Source organism: Nicotiana tabacum, chromosome 23 (assembly GCF_000715075.1).
Source record: "Nicotiana tabacum cultivar K326 chromosome 23, ASM71507v2, whole genome shotgun sequence".
NCBI lineage: Eukaryota > Viridiplantae > Streptophyta > Magnoliopsida > Solanales > Solanaceae > Nicotiana > Nicotiana tabacum.
In genome coordinates, this window is record NC_134102.1 from 83,399,024 (window position 1) to 83,415,651 (window position 16,628).

Here is a 16,628-nt window from a genome sequence, read left to right on the forward strand (position 1 = left end):
GTGGCAATTGAAAATTTTTCGGATTCGTATATCGCTAGAATCAGTTATTTACATTGGTTTGCGGTAATTCAATATGACTATAGATTCTACATTTCAGTATAAGAAAGGGAAGATGAACAATTTTAAATTTCACATAAGATCTTTCAGAGTGGATGTCTCGGTTGTGGTATTTATGGGGTGTTTAAGAAGAATACAACGACTTAAGGGCCTTAGGGCGGTGTGGTTATATGTTAGGGTGTCTTATAGTGAGCTTTGGGTAAGGATCGTAGTGTTCTGACAAGGAGAAGCATCAACTTGAGGGTAATTCAGAAGAAACTCAAAGAAAATAGGACAACTAGGTAGTAGGCTAGACTAGTATGATAATGGTATGCTTAGTTCTTTTGGGTGATTATGATGTGCTGAGGATCTACAGATGTTTTGGTGGCAATATTCTTGGGTTTGGTGACATGTGTGGCTTGGTCGAGTTAGAGGAATTCAGTTCTGATAGCTTCGTTATGTGCAAATGGGTTTCAAAGTGTTCTTGATGGTTTCTACCATGGTTTGAACTAGATATTTTCTGCCGGTGTGGGGAACGTGTTGTGTATTATGATTTCCTCCTGGAAGGAAGCAAGAGAAAGGATTCTAACTGATCGAGTGTGTAATTTGCTAGTGACTCAGAGTATTGATGAGGTTCTTGTATTTTCATGTAATGGCCTAATAGAGGCAGCGCGAGGAGTGAGACTGAGATTTGCATGTGCAAGATGGTAGTTCAGTCTTGAAGGGAAGGCCATGAAGTTTGGGCAGAATGGTAAGTTTCAGTTATTTAGACGAATGTTATAATTACTCGGTAATTCCAGAGAAGGGTGACCATTTCAGAATGGGCATTGTGTTTTGACTTACGTATGTTCATCGGCATGGCAGTACTCACATGGTTGATAAACTGCTGATATTCAAATTATTGCGATGTGGCATAGAAGAATTATGGAAGTATTCCTCGTGGGATGATCGTGCATGAAAGATGTGTTAGTCATTCGAATGCTAGAATTGGGATCAGTTATGATGATTCGTGTGTCCTATAAATTTGGAAACTGGGAGTTCTCAGAAGCATATTATTTCAGGGTTGCGACCTTTTTGAGGTGAGTATTTTATTTAAACTCAGTGGAGGCACTAGTTGCGTTAACTATTTAAGATAGCTACGCGCTAAGAGTGTGCATATAGGTGAGGTGTGAGCCCATGTGCGGGCATCGGGGCAAGTATCCATACTCGGAAGAATGCTTAGGCTATGATATGCCTAGAGTTGACTGTTAAGCATAAAGTTATAACGTTTCTCATATTCGTACCTTTGTGGAGAACTATCTGGGCTATACTTGAGGTTATAAAGAGGCTAATTCCCTCAGAAAGCTTGGTAGTTACTATTTCTACTTTAACTTGCCGATTTGAGTTGTGATAGCAGATTTTGCACATGCCTACACTATGGCATGTTATTTATACCAGTCCCGAAGCATGAGAATATTATTTCATTATCATATACATGTGTAATTCCTCCTGTATGATATGCTGGGACTGGAGGCCTGTGACCATGCCGTGCGGTTGATGCTAATGTGAGCTCTAGAAGAGCTGCTTACCATTGTTAGATTCGTGTGTCTTGGCTCTACTATATATGACTCTACTATATATGATGAGCTTATAGCATTGCAGTTGCGGTGGTGCTTGTTGAACTTTCAATATGGTTCTCTTCTTTAAGATATTTTCAATTTTCATTTTGGGTACTCGGATTGCACAGTTGTGGCTTGGGTTATATTGGTGTGGCGTGTCTGTGGGATAGTTGTATTTAATAATATATGGTCATTGGACCTAGAATGGGTACTATCAGGTTTGATTACGGTATATTTGGGAGGATGACATTGAAAGTCGGCTTAGAAAATGATTATGGTTCTGGTTGGGGCGAGAGAGCTCCATGACTTGTTGATCTGATAAGGGGTTATGAGATTCTGCGTGTTTCTTTTATTATCAGCAGTGTATGAAGGTTTTGGAATGAGGTTTGGCTTGATATGGGGTTTAATACTAGTATCGGGTTAGTTGGAGTAGTTAATGTGATCGGGAATGGTGTTGCGAGCATGCGAGATGTGTAGTATGTTATGTGTGATTATATTTGGGGTTATGGTTATGGCTTGATACAGCTTGTTCAGACTCATACAGTGTTTAGATGTGAGATTCGTATCTTGAAAAAGAATTCTGAATGTTGGAAATTTGGGTTCTAAGTTTTATGGACTAAAGTTAAAGTAATGATATTCAATTATGTTATATTGTTAGGCCTATATGGAATAGGGTGGCGTGGGATCACCCCCGGGTATTTGCGTAGTAAGATGGAATAGTGATTTGATGGCTTGAAAATAACTCTTAGCATGTTCGAGGACGAACGTATGTCTAAGTGGGGGAGAATGTAATGACCTGGCCGGTCATTTTGAGTATCACAGCCCCGTTCCCCTATTTACTGCCCAATTTATGCTTTACAGTTGCTATGTGACTCGCCGGGGTAATTGTATCGGGTCCGGCGAGGTTTTGAAATGAAATGAGACACTTAATCTCCAAGATGAAAACTTAAGTCAAAAAGATTGACCGGATGTTGACTTATGGGTAAACGACCTCGGAATAAAGTTTTGATGATTCTGATAGCTCCGTATGGTGATTTTGGACTTAGGAGCGTGTCCGAAAAATTATTTGGAAGTCCGTAGTAAATTAGGCTTGAATTGGCTAAAATAGAAATGTAAGTTTGGAAGTTTGACTGGGGAGTTAATTTTTTGATATCGGGGTCGGAATCCGATTCTGAAAATTTGAGTAGGTCTGTTCTGTCATTTATGACTTGTGTGCATAATTTGAGGTCAATCGGACTTGATTTGAAAGGTTTCGGCATCGAATGTAGAAGTTGAAAATTTTTAGTTTCATTAAGCTTGAATTGGGGTATGATTCGTGGTTTTAGCATTTTTTGATGTGATTTGAGGCCTCGACTAAGTTCGTATAATGTTTTAGGACTTGTTGGTATATTCGGTTGAGGTCCCTGGGGCCTCGGGTGAGTTTCGGATGATTAACAGATCAAATTTGGACTTAAGGAAATGCTGAAATTTTTCTATTGCTGGTGTCTTCGCACCTGCGCATGAGGGACCGCAGGTGCGAGCTCGCAAAAGCGAGCTTGGAAGCGCCGAAGCGTAATTGGATTGGCAAGGGTAGGGGTCGCAGGTGTGCACACAGGACCACAGAAGCGAACTCGCACTTGCGACGAGTTGATCGCAGAAGCGTAAGTGAGAGGGGAGGGGCCTCATCGCAGAAACGGCTTGGGTTCCGCAAATGTGAGGCCGCAGAAGCAGACCTCTTATCCACAGAAGTGGGGAAGACCTCGCATTTACGAGACTACATATGCGGTTATGTACTCCGCAGAAGCGGAAACGCTGGGCAGGCTACAAAAAACAGAAGGGTCCGACATTTTTTTTGTCATTCTGGAGTTCAAACACACGGTTTGGGGTGAATTTTCAGAGGTATTTCACGAGAAAACTTGAGGTAAGTCACTTGTGATCATTTTTAGTCAATAATATTGGAATATCATTGAGGTTTTCGACTAGATTACGTATTTTTGAGGTGAAATTAGAGGATTTGGGCCTAGGAATTTGAAAATGAGATTTGAGGATTTTAAGGTTGATTTATTGTCGGAATTTGGTAAATTTGGTATGGTTGAACTCGTGGTTAAAGGGGAGTTCATATTTTGTAACTTTTGTCGGGTTCCGAGACGTGGGCCCCACTGGCAATTTTTGAGTGTAATTTCAAAATTTTGTGGGAAAAACTAGTATTTCTATATGGAGTTAATTCATATAATTTGTGTGGATTGAATCGAATTAATTGTGACTAGATTCGAGCCGTTCAGAAGTTGATAGGCGCAGAATGGAATTTCTGGAGCATTGTTTAGCTTGCTCGATATTTGATTCGGCTTGTTCGAGGTAAGTAACTCTTCTAATCTTGGAGTCGGGGGTATGGACCCTAACTATACTTGTTATGTGTTTGGTGTTGAGGTGACGCACATGCTAGGTGACGGGCGTGTGGGTGTGCACCATGTGAATTATGACTCTGTTATTTCTGTGGTACTGTGTAGTTACCTGAACTTATCTGTAATCATGAAATCTCTATGTACTAGAGTTATCGATCTGTGATTCATGTTAGAAACCATGTCTAGGCTACATGCTTATTCTGTTGGGACCCACTGAGGTCATTACTGTTGTTGAGTTATTTGCTTACATTGCAATGTCATACTCAGTCATATTCATTCATTACATATCATATCCAAGTCTCTGTTGTTATTTATTGATACATCATATCATCATTTTTGGGCTAGTTCATATCATTATAAACCCGAGAGACTGGAGAGGTTAATGACTGAGTGAGGCCAGGGGCCTGATTTTGAGATATTGATACTATAGCACGTGAGTTGTCCGTGCGGATTTTAGCACTTAGGCTGAAGGAGCCCCTCCGGAGTCTGCACACACTCCCCAGTGAGTGCGGTTGATTTATATTGAGGGATGGAGCTTCCCTGGACATGGATCTTGTCCAAAGCATTTATACCTGGGGATGGATTTTCCCCACGGGCTGGATTGGCCCTACTCGATACTGAGTGACTGATGGTCAGTTGATGTATATATTCCGGGATTGATCTTCCCTGGGCCGGATTGGCCATATACAGTACTGAGTGATTGAGCATGATGAGTGGAAAGTGTGAGACAGTGAGATTGAGTACTCTGAGAGTGTGAGTACATGAGTTCATCTCTAATATACATTGCATTGACATGTACACATGACATACATGCATAGAGATGTATTTTTCTCATGTTGTAAGATATCACGTCATTCATGACTTCTCACACATGTTGACATATGGGCATAGAGATGTATTTTACGCTCGCTATCTGGAAAGAAAAATGGAGCATCTTATCTATTGTTGAAAGGATTTTGGGGAAAAATTACTATTTTCAAACTTACTCATATTTTTGGAAACTTCGGTAAACCACTTGGGTTTTCACTATTATACTTGAAAGGCAGAACTATTTTTTTGAAATCATGATTAAGCTGAGCATTTTATACTTCTTTTATTCCTTGCTTTACGTTGTTATGGACTGTTGTTGGCTGTTGGTGTTGGACCCGACCTTTGTTCTAGGTCGTCACTACTTTCAACCTAAGGTTAGGTTTGTTACTTATTGAGTACATGTGGTCGGATGTACTCATACTACACTTCTGCACCTTGCATGCAGATGTTGGATGTTGATTTTGCGGAGACCGACGGGAGCTAGATTTGAAGATTATAAAGATCTGTGTTCCGGTTGTAGTTGCCTCTTGTTCATGGTAGCCTTAGATTATAAAGATCTGTTTATGTATATTTCGAACATATGATGTATTTATTTCATACTAGCTTTAGAAATTCTAATCTTAGAAGCTCATGATTTGTACTACCGGTCCTTGGGGAATGTATAAGATTTAGATATTTTCTTTTACTTAATTGTCTTTTTAAATTTCATTAGAATTGGATAGTTGATAACTGGCTTACCTAGCGGGCTGGGTTAGGTGCCATCACGACTAGTTAGATTTTGGGTCGTGACACATACGTTCGGAGTAAGACTAGGAATATTAAGATGGTAAGAAGATCATATTATGAGGTATTTGAATCATATAATAGTCGTAGGTTAAGCTTTGAAGTCAAGCAAGTTTTAAAATAAAAGTTTGCAAAAGTTATCGTAAGTTACATTCACAAATTTACTAAAACTTGGGTCTAATGTCACTGAGCTTTTCTCCCAATATACTTGGAGTAACAGAGTCATCTACCTAGAAAATTGAAGGTCTACAAGTCTAGTTTCGAACGCATTAAACCGTTTGTCAATACGATATCGGAATAGGGTGATATTTACATATTTGTGAAAATGCACAGACAACCCTATTGAGACCCACATAGGCGGTGGAAAGTTCCACCTTTCTATTAAAGCTATGCAGCCCTTTCTTCGCCTCATTTTTCATCCAAACCTGAACCCTAAGCTACTAAAAAGCTCCCAATATCTTCTCCTAACATTCAAGTAAAGTTCTACAAGAAATTAAACTGCTTTGTTCCTTGGAGATCATACAAGTATAAGAGAAAACTTGTTCTTCCCTTGTTGTAGTGAGATTGAAGTTACTTCAAGTTGAAGCAAGGTATAAGGGGGTTGATTTCGTGAATCCAAGGTAAGACTCACCCTCTCCTACATGTATAAGATTGTAATGAAGTCTTTGAAGTGTTGTTCGATTAAGAACTCATGAGATAAAGGACAGAAATCATATTAAAAGTGTTGTGTTATAGTGTACTATCTAGAAGCTATGTTTGTGATGTGTTGTGACTGGAAATAGGTGGAATAGCTTGGATATTATGTGGTTAATGTTGTTCTTGTGTTGTTGCCATTGTTAAGGGCTTGAGGAAAGAATAGAGAAGTAGGGGAGGTGCTGCCCAATTTTGTTTAAGCAAGCTTGCCGCTCGTCGGTTATCGAAATGCTCTTAATATAGATAAAAGGTATATTTTCATCTTGTAGACTAGCGTATTAGTGAGTCACTTGTGGTAGCATGAAGACAAAAATACAGTTGAGATATGCAAGTTCTTCCTTCCTTCTTCTGGCATGATTTTGTAAGTCACGTTACCCTTATAAGAGATTAAAGGGGACATGTTTTCGCGTATGCTCTTTGTCGACGAATTAAGGTCATCTATAAGTTCATGACGTTAATATAGATAAGTTGTAAGTTGTCCATAGTGTTCCTTCATGGATATTCCCTAGAAGTGACTAGAGCACCAGGAAGCTTGTATTTTATATAAGACAAGAAGTGTAATCTCCGATTGATTGTTACATATAAACGGCATAACGAGCTACATGTCTTGCACAATCGATAGAATAACTTAATCACTAGAAACAGAACATGTTAGTTCAATACAGATAGCCATAACCTCCCTAGTGTTAGGGAGAGAAGAATGTAAGTTAAGAAAGGGAATAAGCTGCCTAAACACGAGTCCCCTTGTAGATTAAAGATTTCGGACAAATAAGCTAACCAACTAAGATAACGTTATATAAGTTGTAGAATCAGGTTGTAATAGGGCCACGCAATAGCCGTATACATACTTAGATAGACATGAACTTCCTAAAGCTAAAGGAAGCCGCATATGAGTAATGAACGTAAGAAGAGGTTTAAAGGAAACGAGTTAGCAAATACGAATCAAGAGTTACAGAGAGTACTGGACAAGATTTTTTTTATATAAGTACGAGTACCTAGCTTACAGATTGTTGATTGTTGAATGTTGTTTGATGTTGCATATACATAAGTATGGGCCCTATGGACGGTCACTAGTGAACGCATAGGTGCACTGTAAGGGTGGTTATGGATGGCCAGGAGCATGCATAGCCAAATCTGAGTATGTGAGCTGTATGGATGGTCTGCTTAGCTACACGCGCATGCTACCAAACACTTATGGTTTTAGTGTTCCTTACAGACGGTCTGTTGTTGCTACACGTAAGAGCCACTTTATGTTCATTTTGTATGAATAGACGACGATGTAATAAAAGATCAGAAATCCAATTAGGGATAGTTCATAGTACTATGACAGTATAAGTGTGTAGTTAGACAGAGGGACCGAGAGGTCCAAGCGATTGTCATCTGGTAAGCCGATCGAGAGTACATGGTAAGTCCATTTTTGTTCTTATCTTTCAGAAGAGATTCTACTAATTCATTCATATTCTTTAGTTTTCGAGTTTATATTATTTTCTACCTACATACTTGGTATATTTTGTTGTAGTGATGTCCCATTGCTGCAGCATTACATTTCATGCATGCATATGCAGGTAATTAGTTTGATGAGCCCTAACAGTAGACATAGTTGATATTCAGCAGAGGATTGGTAAGACTCCATTTCATTCAGAGCGCAACCGAGTCTAGAGGTCTAGAGGTTATGGTATCGAAGTTTTTCTACAGACTTATTTGTAGGACGAGGACCTGTCCCGACCATGTTTGATGTCAGATACTATTAGAGACTTTATAGATACAGGTTCATTATGCATAGCATGTTAGTGGCTTTGCCGGCCCTCATTTATGTTTTCATTTTGGGTTGTCTGGTATTGATACTCATAGTGGTCTCCTCAGCTCGAACATATATTGATGCTTTATGTATGATGGCTAGATAATACGACGCTTGCCCGCCTATGATGTATTACGAGTTGCGGCCATATTGGCCATGGTAGCTTATAGTGCGATACAGTTCGGCCATGTCGGCCTATGTACATTATGGGTTACGTCCAGCATTCAAGAGTTGTAGAGTGGTTCGCTCATGCCAGTACGGCATCAGGTGTCGGCCATGCCTCACGTAGGTTAGAATGTGATAAACTTGGTATCAAAGAAAGACGGGTCTTAGGGAGTCTACAAAGTAATGTCTAGTAGAGTTTTATTTATGGATGTGTTATGCACCATATTTATAAACAAGAAGCTATATGGCATTTAGGATTGGTTACCCTTCTTTCTAATCTAGATCGTGTTGTATAGAGTTGAGTCATAAGGAGTCAATGTCTAACGCCTATTCGATAAATGTTGTATAGAGATGCCTAACACTAGAATAGCTACAGCTAGTCAGAAAGGTCATACTATTAAGGGGGGATGGTTCTAGTAGACCACCCCAATTGATATAGATAAGTATGAGGTTCGGGTTGAGTCTTTTTCCCGAGTATCCCCTGCTCTACCAGCACCAGAGGAGCTTCATAGAGCTCCAGCATCTCCAGTATGCCCACCAGTCCCTATTGATCAGGATCTCAGGAATGTTGTACATTTTTTTACCCAGTTAGTAGCTATACAGGACAAACTAGAGTGCCAGCTAGTGCGGACCTTCTGAGGGACCCCGGGAGTTCGAGGGTCCGCGAGTTTATTGCTTTGATCCCTCCAGAGTTCACGAGGACAAATCACTATAAGGATCCCTAAGATTTTATTGATCAACTTTACAAGATCTTTCAAGTTATGTATGCTTCTGTGACTGAAGCGGTGGAGTTAGTAGCTTTTAGGCTGTGAGATGTAGCTATGTATTTGTATGATTCATGTGAATTATCCAGTGGGCAGAATGTGCAACCAACAAAGTAGGGAAAATTCTCCAGTGCCTTCCTGGACCATTACTTACCATTAGAGATTAGGGAGGCCAAGATTGAAAAATGTTTAGCCCTACAACAAGGTGACATGAGTGTTTGCGAGTATAGCCTCAGGTTTGATTCGTTGGCAAGGTATGCCCCATCTTTGATTTATATGAGGCGAGCTAGGATACATCGATTTGTGACAGGGCTGGCACCAGAGTTAGTTGAAGCTTGTACTACAGCCTCGCTGAATGACAATATAAACATATATCGAATTCAGGCTTTCGCCCATAATCTAGAGAAGTGTAAACAGTGACAGCAGATAGAGCAAGCTCGAGATAGGCAGCAAGGTAAGAAATATAGGCCGATTGAAAAGTATGTAGGGGCAGCCAAGTAGTAGTAGGTCTTAGAGGAGACGAGGTCAATCACCCGTACAAGCGAGGCAATTTATCAAGGCCTCAGGAGACCCAATATTCTCAGAGTAATCAGTTGAGAATAGGTCAAGGATCAAGGGAACAAGGAGTGCAAGATCAAGAGAATGTTGGACATATGAAACCACCTCTATGTGAGTAGTGAAGAAGGAGGCATGAGATATCGCGCTTACAAGGTACATATGCTTATTTCAGATATGGCACCCCCAGGAATATGGCACGGAATTGTCTAACATTGATTCATGTGGGTATTAGTCATTTGGGATAGCCTATGAGTTCAATACTTTCGCTTCAGCGTGGCAGAGGTAGAAGGGGAGCATCAGGCTTGAGAGGGTACCATAATCAGATGTATGCATTAGGAGATCAGTGGGACCTCGAGCCCCCATCTGAGAGACATTTAGGTATGTTACCTATACGTTAGTGAGCCTTTATTTATCTAGTATGATGTTAGAATATGTAGTTAACTCTATTAATAATGGAGATAGAAAGTCGTATTCAAGATGAGTCATAGTGAAGTATCGTTAAGAGGTGGAAAGGCTAAATAAGATAATGAATCCGGTAGTAGCTCAGAAACCCCAGAACTCTCGAGATAAGATGTAAATCATAGTAAGAACCAAGTGATATAGACATGGTAAGATTAATAAGCGATGATCATGACAAGGAAAGTGATAACCTTTGGTAAGGTATTATACATTAGAATGTTCGATAAGTAAGACGATGACTTCTAGCATAAGATCATGGCGAGGGCCAAGAGGGAGCCCAATTTGTAAGTTATAAGCGGGATTAGAACGTGTTAACTATGTTTAAACCCAAAGATAATGAGAAACAAGATAGAAGCCGTAACTATAAGTTAGTAACATTCGTAAATATAAATCTTTGGATAAGGATTATAGTCACGATGAAGGTAAAGATATAGAGTATAACATTCGAGGACGAATGTTTCTAGGGAGGGGGATGATGTTACACCCGTGCCTTTATACGTCATGTTCATCGTAACTTAATTGATGTAAGTATGAGAAAAATTTACTTTTGAGGTTACAAGCACTTAAGCTCATGTCTAGTATGTTACACTTTGTACCTTTATGTCATTTGTGTTTTGAGTGAGTTAATGTTACTCCTCGTATTTTCATACATTAAGTGTGTCGTAAGTTAATCGACACAATCCTAGAGAATAAGGTTATATTTAAGGGTAAAAGTTTTTATGATGTTTAAGCAAGTGATAAATTAGTGTCGTAAAGATTAGAGGCTAAATAAAGTGAAGAAACAAGTTCGTCAATGTCGGCAAATTGGGATTATTATAACCCGTACTTTAGGGGTAATACTAGAAGTTTTTAATATGATAAGAAGGTCATGTTATGAGGTATTTAAATCATATAATATTCGTATTTTAAATTTTGAAGTCAAACAAGTTGTAAAACAAAAGTCGGCAAAGTTATTGCAAGTTAAGTTTTTAAGTTTATCAAAATTTGGGTCTAATCTCACTGAGCTTTTCTTCCAATATACTGGGATTTATGATTTCATCCACACACCAAATTGACAGTCCACGCGTCTAGTTTCTAACACACTAAACCGTTCATCGATACGATGTCGCAGTTGATAGATATTCATATTTTTGCGAGACTGCACAGACAACCCTGTTAGGACCCATATAGTTGGTGGAAAGTTCCACCTTTCTATAAAGCACTGCAGCCCTTTCCCCACCTCATTCTTAGACCAAAACTGAATCATAATCTCCTAAAAAGCTCCCAAGACCTTCTCCTACCATTCAAGTAAATTTCTACAAGAAATCAAAGTGGTTCTTTCCTTGGAGATAAATTACTTCAAGTTGAAGCAAGGTATAAGGGGGCTGATTTATTGCATCCAAGGTAAGGTACCCCCTCCCCTACATGTATAAGATTTTAATGAAGTCTTTGAAGTATTGATTAAGAACTTATGAGATAAAGGTCAGAAATCGTACTTAAAGTGTTGTGTTGTAGTTGACTATTTTGAAGCCATGTTTGTGATATGTTGTGGCTAGAAATAGATGGAATGGCTTGGATATGATGTGGTTAATGTTGTTCTTGTATTTTTTTCTATTGTTAAGGGCTTGAGGAAAGTAAAGAGAAGAGGGGGGGTACTGCTGCTCGATTTTGTATAAGCTTGTCGTTTGCCGCTCGTCGTTTGTCGATATGTTCTTAGTATTGATAAAAGCTATGCTTTCATCTTGTAGACCAGCATATTGGTGAGTCACTTGTGGTTTTGTGAAGAATAGCTACGGTTGAGGTATGTAAAGTCTTCCTTCCTTATTTTAGCATGAGTTTGTTAGTCATGTCACCCTTATAAGAGATTCAAGGGGGCAAGTTCTTATGTATGCTCTTTGTCGACAGATTAAGGCCGTCTATAAGTTCATGAAGTTAATATAGATAAGTTGAAAGTAGTCCGCAGTTGTCCTTCATGCATATTACCTAGAAATGAGTAGAGCACGGGGAAGTGGTATTCTATATAAGACAAGAAGTATAATATCTGATTGATTGTTACCTATAAACGGCTTAACGAGCTAGAAGTCTTGCACAAAATGACTTAATCGCTGGAAATAGATCATAATAGTTAAGTAAAGATAGCCATAACCTCCCTAATATCATGGAGAGTAAAATATAATTTAAGAAAGGTAATAAGCTGCCTAAACACGAGTCCCCTTGTAGATTAAAATTTTTGGACAAATAAGCTAACCAACAAATGGTAACATAAGTTGTAGAATCAGATTGTAATAGGGCCATGCGATAGTCGTACATATCCTAGGATAGACATGAACTTCCTAAATCTAAGGGAAGTAGGATATGAGTAATTAACGTAAGAAGCGGTTTAAAGAAAATGAGTTAACAAATACGAATCATGATTTACAGAGAGTAATGGAAAAGTTTATTTTTTTATAAGTACGAGTACCTAGCTTATAAATTATTGATTGTTGAATATTATTTGATGTTGTATATACATAAGTATGTGCCCTATGAACAGTCACTAGTGAATGCATAGGTGCACAACAAGGGTCGTTATGGATGGCCAGGAGCACGCATAGCCAAACCCGAGTATGTGAGTCGTACGGACGGTCTGCTTAGCTACGCGTACGTTCCACCAGACACTTATGGTTGTAGTTCACCTTACAAATGATCTGCCTTGCTACATGTAAGAGCCACTTTATGTTCAGTTTGTATGAATAGACGATGATGTAGTAAAAGATTAGAAATCTAGTCATTAGAGATAGATCAGAGTATTATGACAGTATAAGTTGTGTAGTTAGATAGAGGGACTAAGCGGTCTAAGCAATTGTGATCTAGTAAGCCGATCGAGAGTACATGGTAAGTCCACTGTTGTTCTTATCTTTCAGCAAATATTCTACTGATTTATTGATATTCTTTAGTTTTCGAGTTTATATCTATTATTTTCTGCCCTACATACTTGGTATATTTCGTTATAGTGACGTCCAATTATTGGGGCGCTGAATTTCATGATAGCTTATAGTACGATACAGTTCAACCATATCGGCCTAGGTATATTCTGGGTTACGTCCTGCATTCAAGAGTTGCAGAGTGAGTCGCTCGGACCAGTACGGTATCGGGTGCCGGCCACGCCTCACATAAGTTGGGGTGTGACAGTTAAAAAAAAGGTACAAGGTTATGGATCTATAAACAAAGCAAGCCACTTTCTCTATAGATGTTATTTTTCTATGAATCTGTATACCCTTTTGCACCTAAACTACCTTGGAATCCAATGATTCCTCTTTCGAATTTAGATCTCTCTTTTGAGTTGCGAGATAATACTTTTGATGTGGATAGTCAGGTTAACCTGAAGTAAATATTAAATCCAGGATCATTCTAATTTTTACTCAGATAGATCTTCTTCTCCCTCTGTTCTCTCTCCACCTAATAGCATATTCCTTGCATCATTTTCTGGTGAAGAAACACCACTTTTTTCTTAAGAATTTAGAAAATTTAAGAGAACACATAAGATTACAACTCATCCCAGTGACTTTGTACTTAATGCAGTATTTTATACAGAACTTATTGATTCTTGTTTTGCTGCCACTCATTCAGCACCTTCTATCTCTTTTTTTGCATTTTTTGTTACTAACCAAAAGTTTCTGAATTCGCTTTATTATATTTTCGAGACTAACTCTTATTCCTATTCTGTTATGCACCATGATAGGCAAGAAGCTATGGCTAAGGAATATGATGCTTTGGTTTCCAATCAGATTTGGGAAGTGGTTGAACTTCTTCCTAGGAAGAAAACATTACCTTGCAAGCGGGTATACAAAATAAAATACAAGACTAACAAAAGTGCTAAAAGTTTAAAAGCTAAGGCTAGTGATAAGAGGTGACACTCAAAGAGAAAGGATTTTCCTAAAAAACCTTCTCTCCAGTTGTCAAAATAATATCGATAAGGTATTTGTTAGCAATTGTGGTCAAGAAAGGATGGAGACTATTTCAATTGAATATGAATAATGCTTTTCTTCACGGAGACTTAGATGAGGAGGTCGACATGAAGTATTCAACTGGTATGCAGCCCCCAACACCTAATCATATACGCACACTTAGAAAATCACTCAATGGGCTTCGTTAAGCATCTCGTCAATGGTACAAAAGATTGACTGCAACACTCAATTTCAAGGCCTATTCTCATTCAATGAACGATTACTCTCTATTTTTAAAAAAAGAATGAAGATCCAACTTCTATTTGACAGTATATGTGGACGACATTCTCTTAACCGGTAATGACAACATTGAGCTTCTTGACTTAAAGATGTTTTTGGACACATAGTTTAAAATTAAAGACCTTGTTCTTCTGAGGAATGGAAATACCGAGAGATGCCGGTGAAATAATTTTAAGTCAGACAAAATTCACCCTTGACCTTCTGTCTGATTTTTTTATTTTATTCTTTTACTTTCCATCTGAATTTGATTCCCTGAATCAAAACCTATCTCCTTGTTTTTTGCAATTCAAATTGGGGAGCTTGTCCGAACACGTGAAGATATGTGAGTGAATTCTTTATTAGTCTTGGGGGATCCCTAATTTCGTAGAAGTTTGAGAAACAGATTTCAATTCCTTGTCATCCGCTGAAGCTGAATACAAATCAATGTGAAGAGTAGTTGTGAAGATTACTTGGTTGGTACATCTCCTATATATCTAATCTCCCAGTATCACTCATGCTTCCTATTTCACTTTTCTCATTAAGTTAAGCTGCAATTCATATAGCAAAAAATCTAATTTTTTATGAGCGAACGAAGCATGTAGAGCTCGACTGCCATTTCATTCGTCACAATATGTGTCCTAATTTCTCTCTTGTTTGTTCCATCGACCTCTCAATTATCAAACGTTTTCACGAACTTGCTCTCTGGATCGCAACATTATGAGCTTTTGGGCAAGTTGGGTGTGTCTTCTGCCCTTGCAACTTGAGGGGGAGGTGTTAGTGATACTAAATTGCAAAGGTGTAAAGAATAATTCTGATGCTCCTATGGTGATCGAAGTTTGGATTTGATATTGGATTTGATGGAGAAATCTGAGTTATCTCCTAACTCAGCATTAGATACAAAGCCTAATTGTTTTGTCCCTGGATACATGGAGCTAAAAAATAATTTTGATTCAAATACATGTAGACGATGGAAATCAACCCAAACATAGCTGGAGACAACACGTAACAAGCTCATGACAGCTTTTTATTAGATTTTTTTTTTCTTTTTGTTTGTGTATAATTTGTACACATTTTGTACACATTGTTATAAGTCAGCAATAGAATTTTAGCACATACAGATAGGTAGTACCCATACTCTTATATAAAATCAACCTAGTACCATGAGAAAAAAAAATTATACGGAAGAAATTTTCTCTCAAGATCTTTCTCATTTTCAATAATTTTCTTGAAAAGCTTAGATAACTTTCTTATCTGTCCAGGACACCAATTGGTTTTCTTATGCTGATTCTTGCCTTGTTATTTACCCCACTGTGAAAAGCTTTCTCCATTATCACAAGTTTCTTACATAAATTAGATATCAAATAAATCTTTATAGGAATCTCTAATGAAATTATACTTGATTCTTTTAGCTTAGTTGCCCCTCAGATAATTATCTTCATCTCATATCTCACATTTATTGCTTCTTGTAATGTGGCATTCTTTCTCCTTGAATCTGCAACTTTATGTGCATTCTCATGTGAATTTAATGATCTTTAAACATTAGTATTACTCTCTCTGTCTCATATTATCTGTCGTATTTTTCTTTTACGCGTCCCTTAAGAAATATTAATTAGGAAAGGAATTAGACAATTATAGCTTTATTTATGTCTTAAAATAAAATTTCTTTTATGTATTTATCTTCATCTACAAGAACAATTATTATTAAGGGTAAAAAAGGAAAAGAAAATTCAATTTTGTCTTGAACTTCTAAAATGACAAATAATTTGAGATAACTATTTTTAGTAATCACGATTATTAATATGAGACATAGGGAATATTTGTTTATTGATATTTACTAGTGGATTTATAGAGGGATAGGATAAGAATGGGAAGGGCATCGACGGAATTTTTAGCGACGGTCGATGGTAAAGAGGAGTGGTGGCGTAAAAAGGACGAGGAGGAAGAGAGAGAGTTGATAATGTTTGGGGTGTGTTTAGTTTTAAGCTTGGACACATGGCAGCTTCTGATTTGCTGGAGACAAATTATTTTTTAATAGATGACCCTTAGTCAACACGGTTATAAAAGGGCATTTCGGTCGAGTCTTACCATTTATTTCTGCAACAGACAGCAAGGATATATTTAAACTTATTTGGTAACGGTAAGGGCACAACTAAGATCAATATTGCTCCATTTTGCATAGTTCAGGAGCTGTTTTAGACCTTTTCCCATCGAGAACGATAAATGACAAATTAGCATGGGATAAAATTTCTTTTTTTCTCCAACTTTATCTGTTAAATCAAACTTCCTTTCAAATTTTTAGCTATAGAAAATTTTCTTGTCCTGTGACTTTTCTGTTCATTGGCCTGCCAATTGACTGGAAAATATGAGGATGAAAATGGCTCACAATATTAAAGCAAAAT

The 16,628-nt window shown here is 38.1% G+C and overlaps 1 long non-coding RNA gene across 2 annotated transcripts; it reads left to right on the plus strand.

Moving 5' to 3' along the window:
- The first annotated feature begins 11,285 nt into the window (after window positions 1–11,285).
- Window positions 11,286–14,737, plus strand: LOC107821827 (uncharacterized). 2 transcript variants are annotated; one of them, XR_001656251.2, is made up of 3 exons: window positions 11,286–11,428; window positions 11,647–11,825; window positions 13,746–14,737. It is a non-coding gene; the product is annotated as an uncharacterized LOC107821827 (long non-coding RNA). The 2 variants fall into 2 exon arrangements; XR_012706226.1 differs by having other exon boundaries at window positions 11,773–11,825.
- Window positions 14,738–16,628: the final 1,891 nt, after the last annotated feature.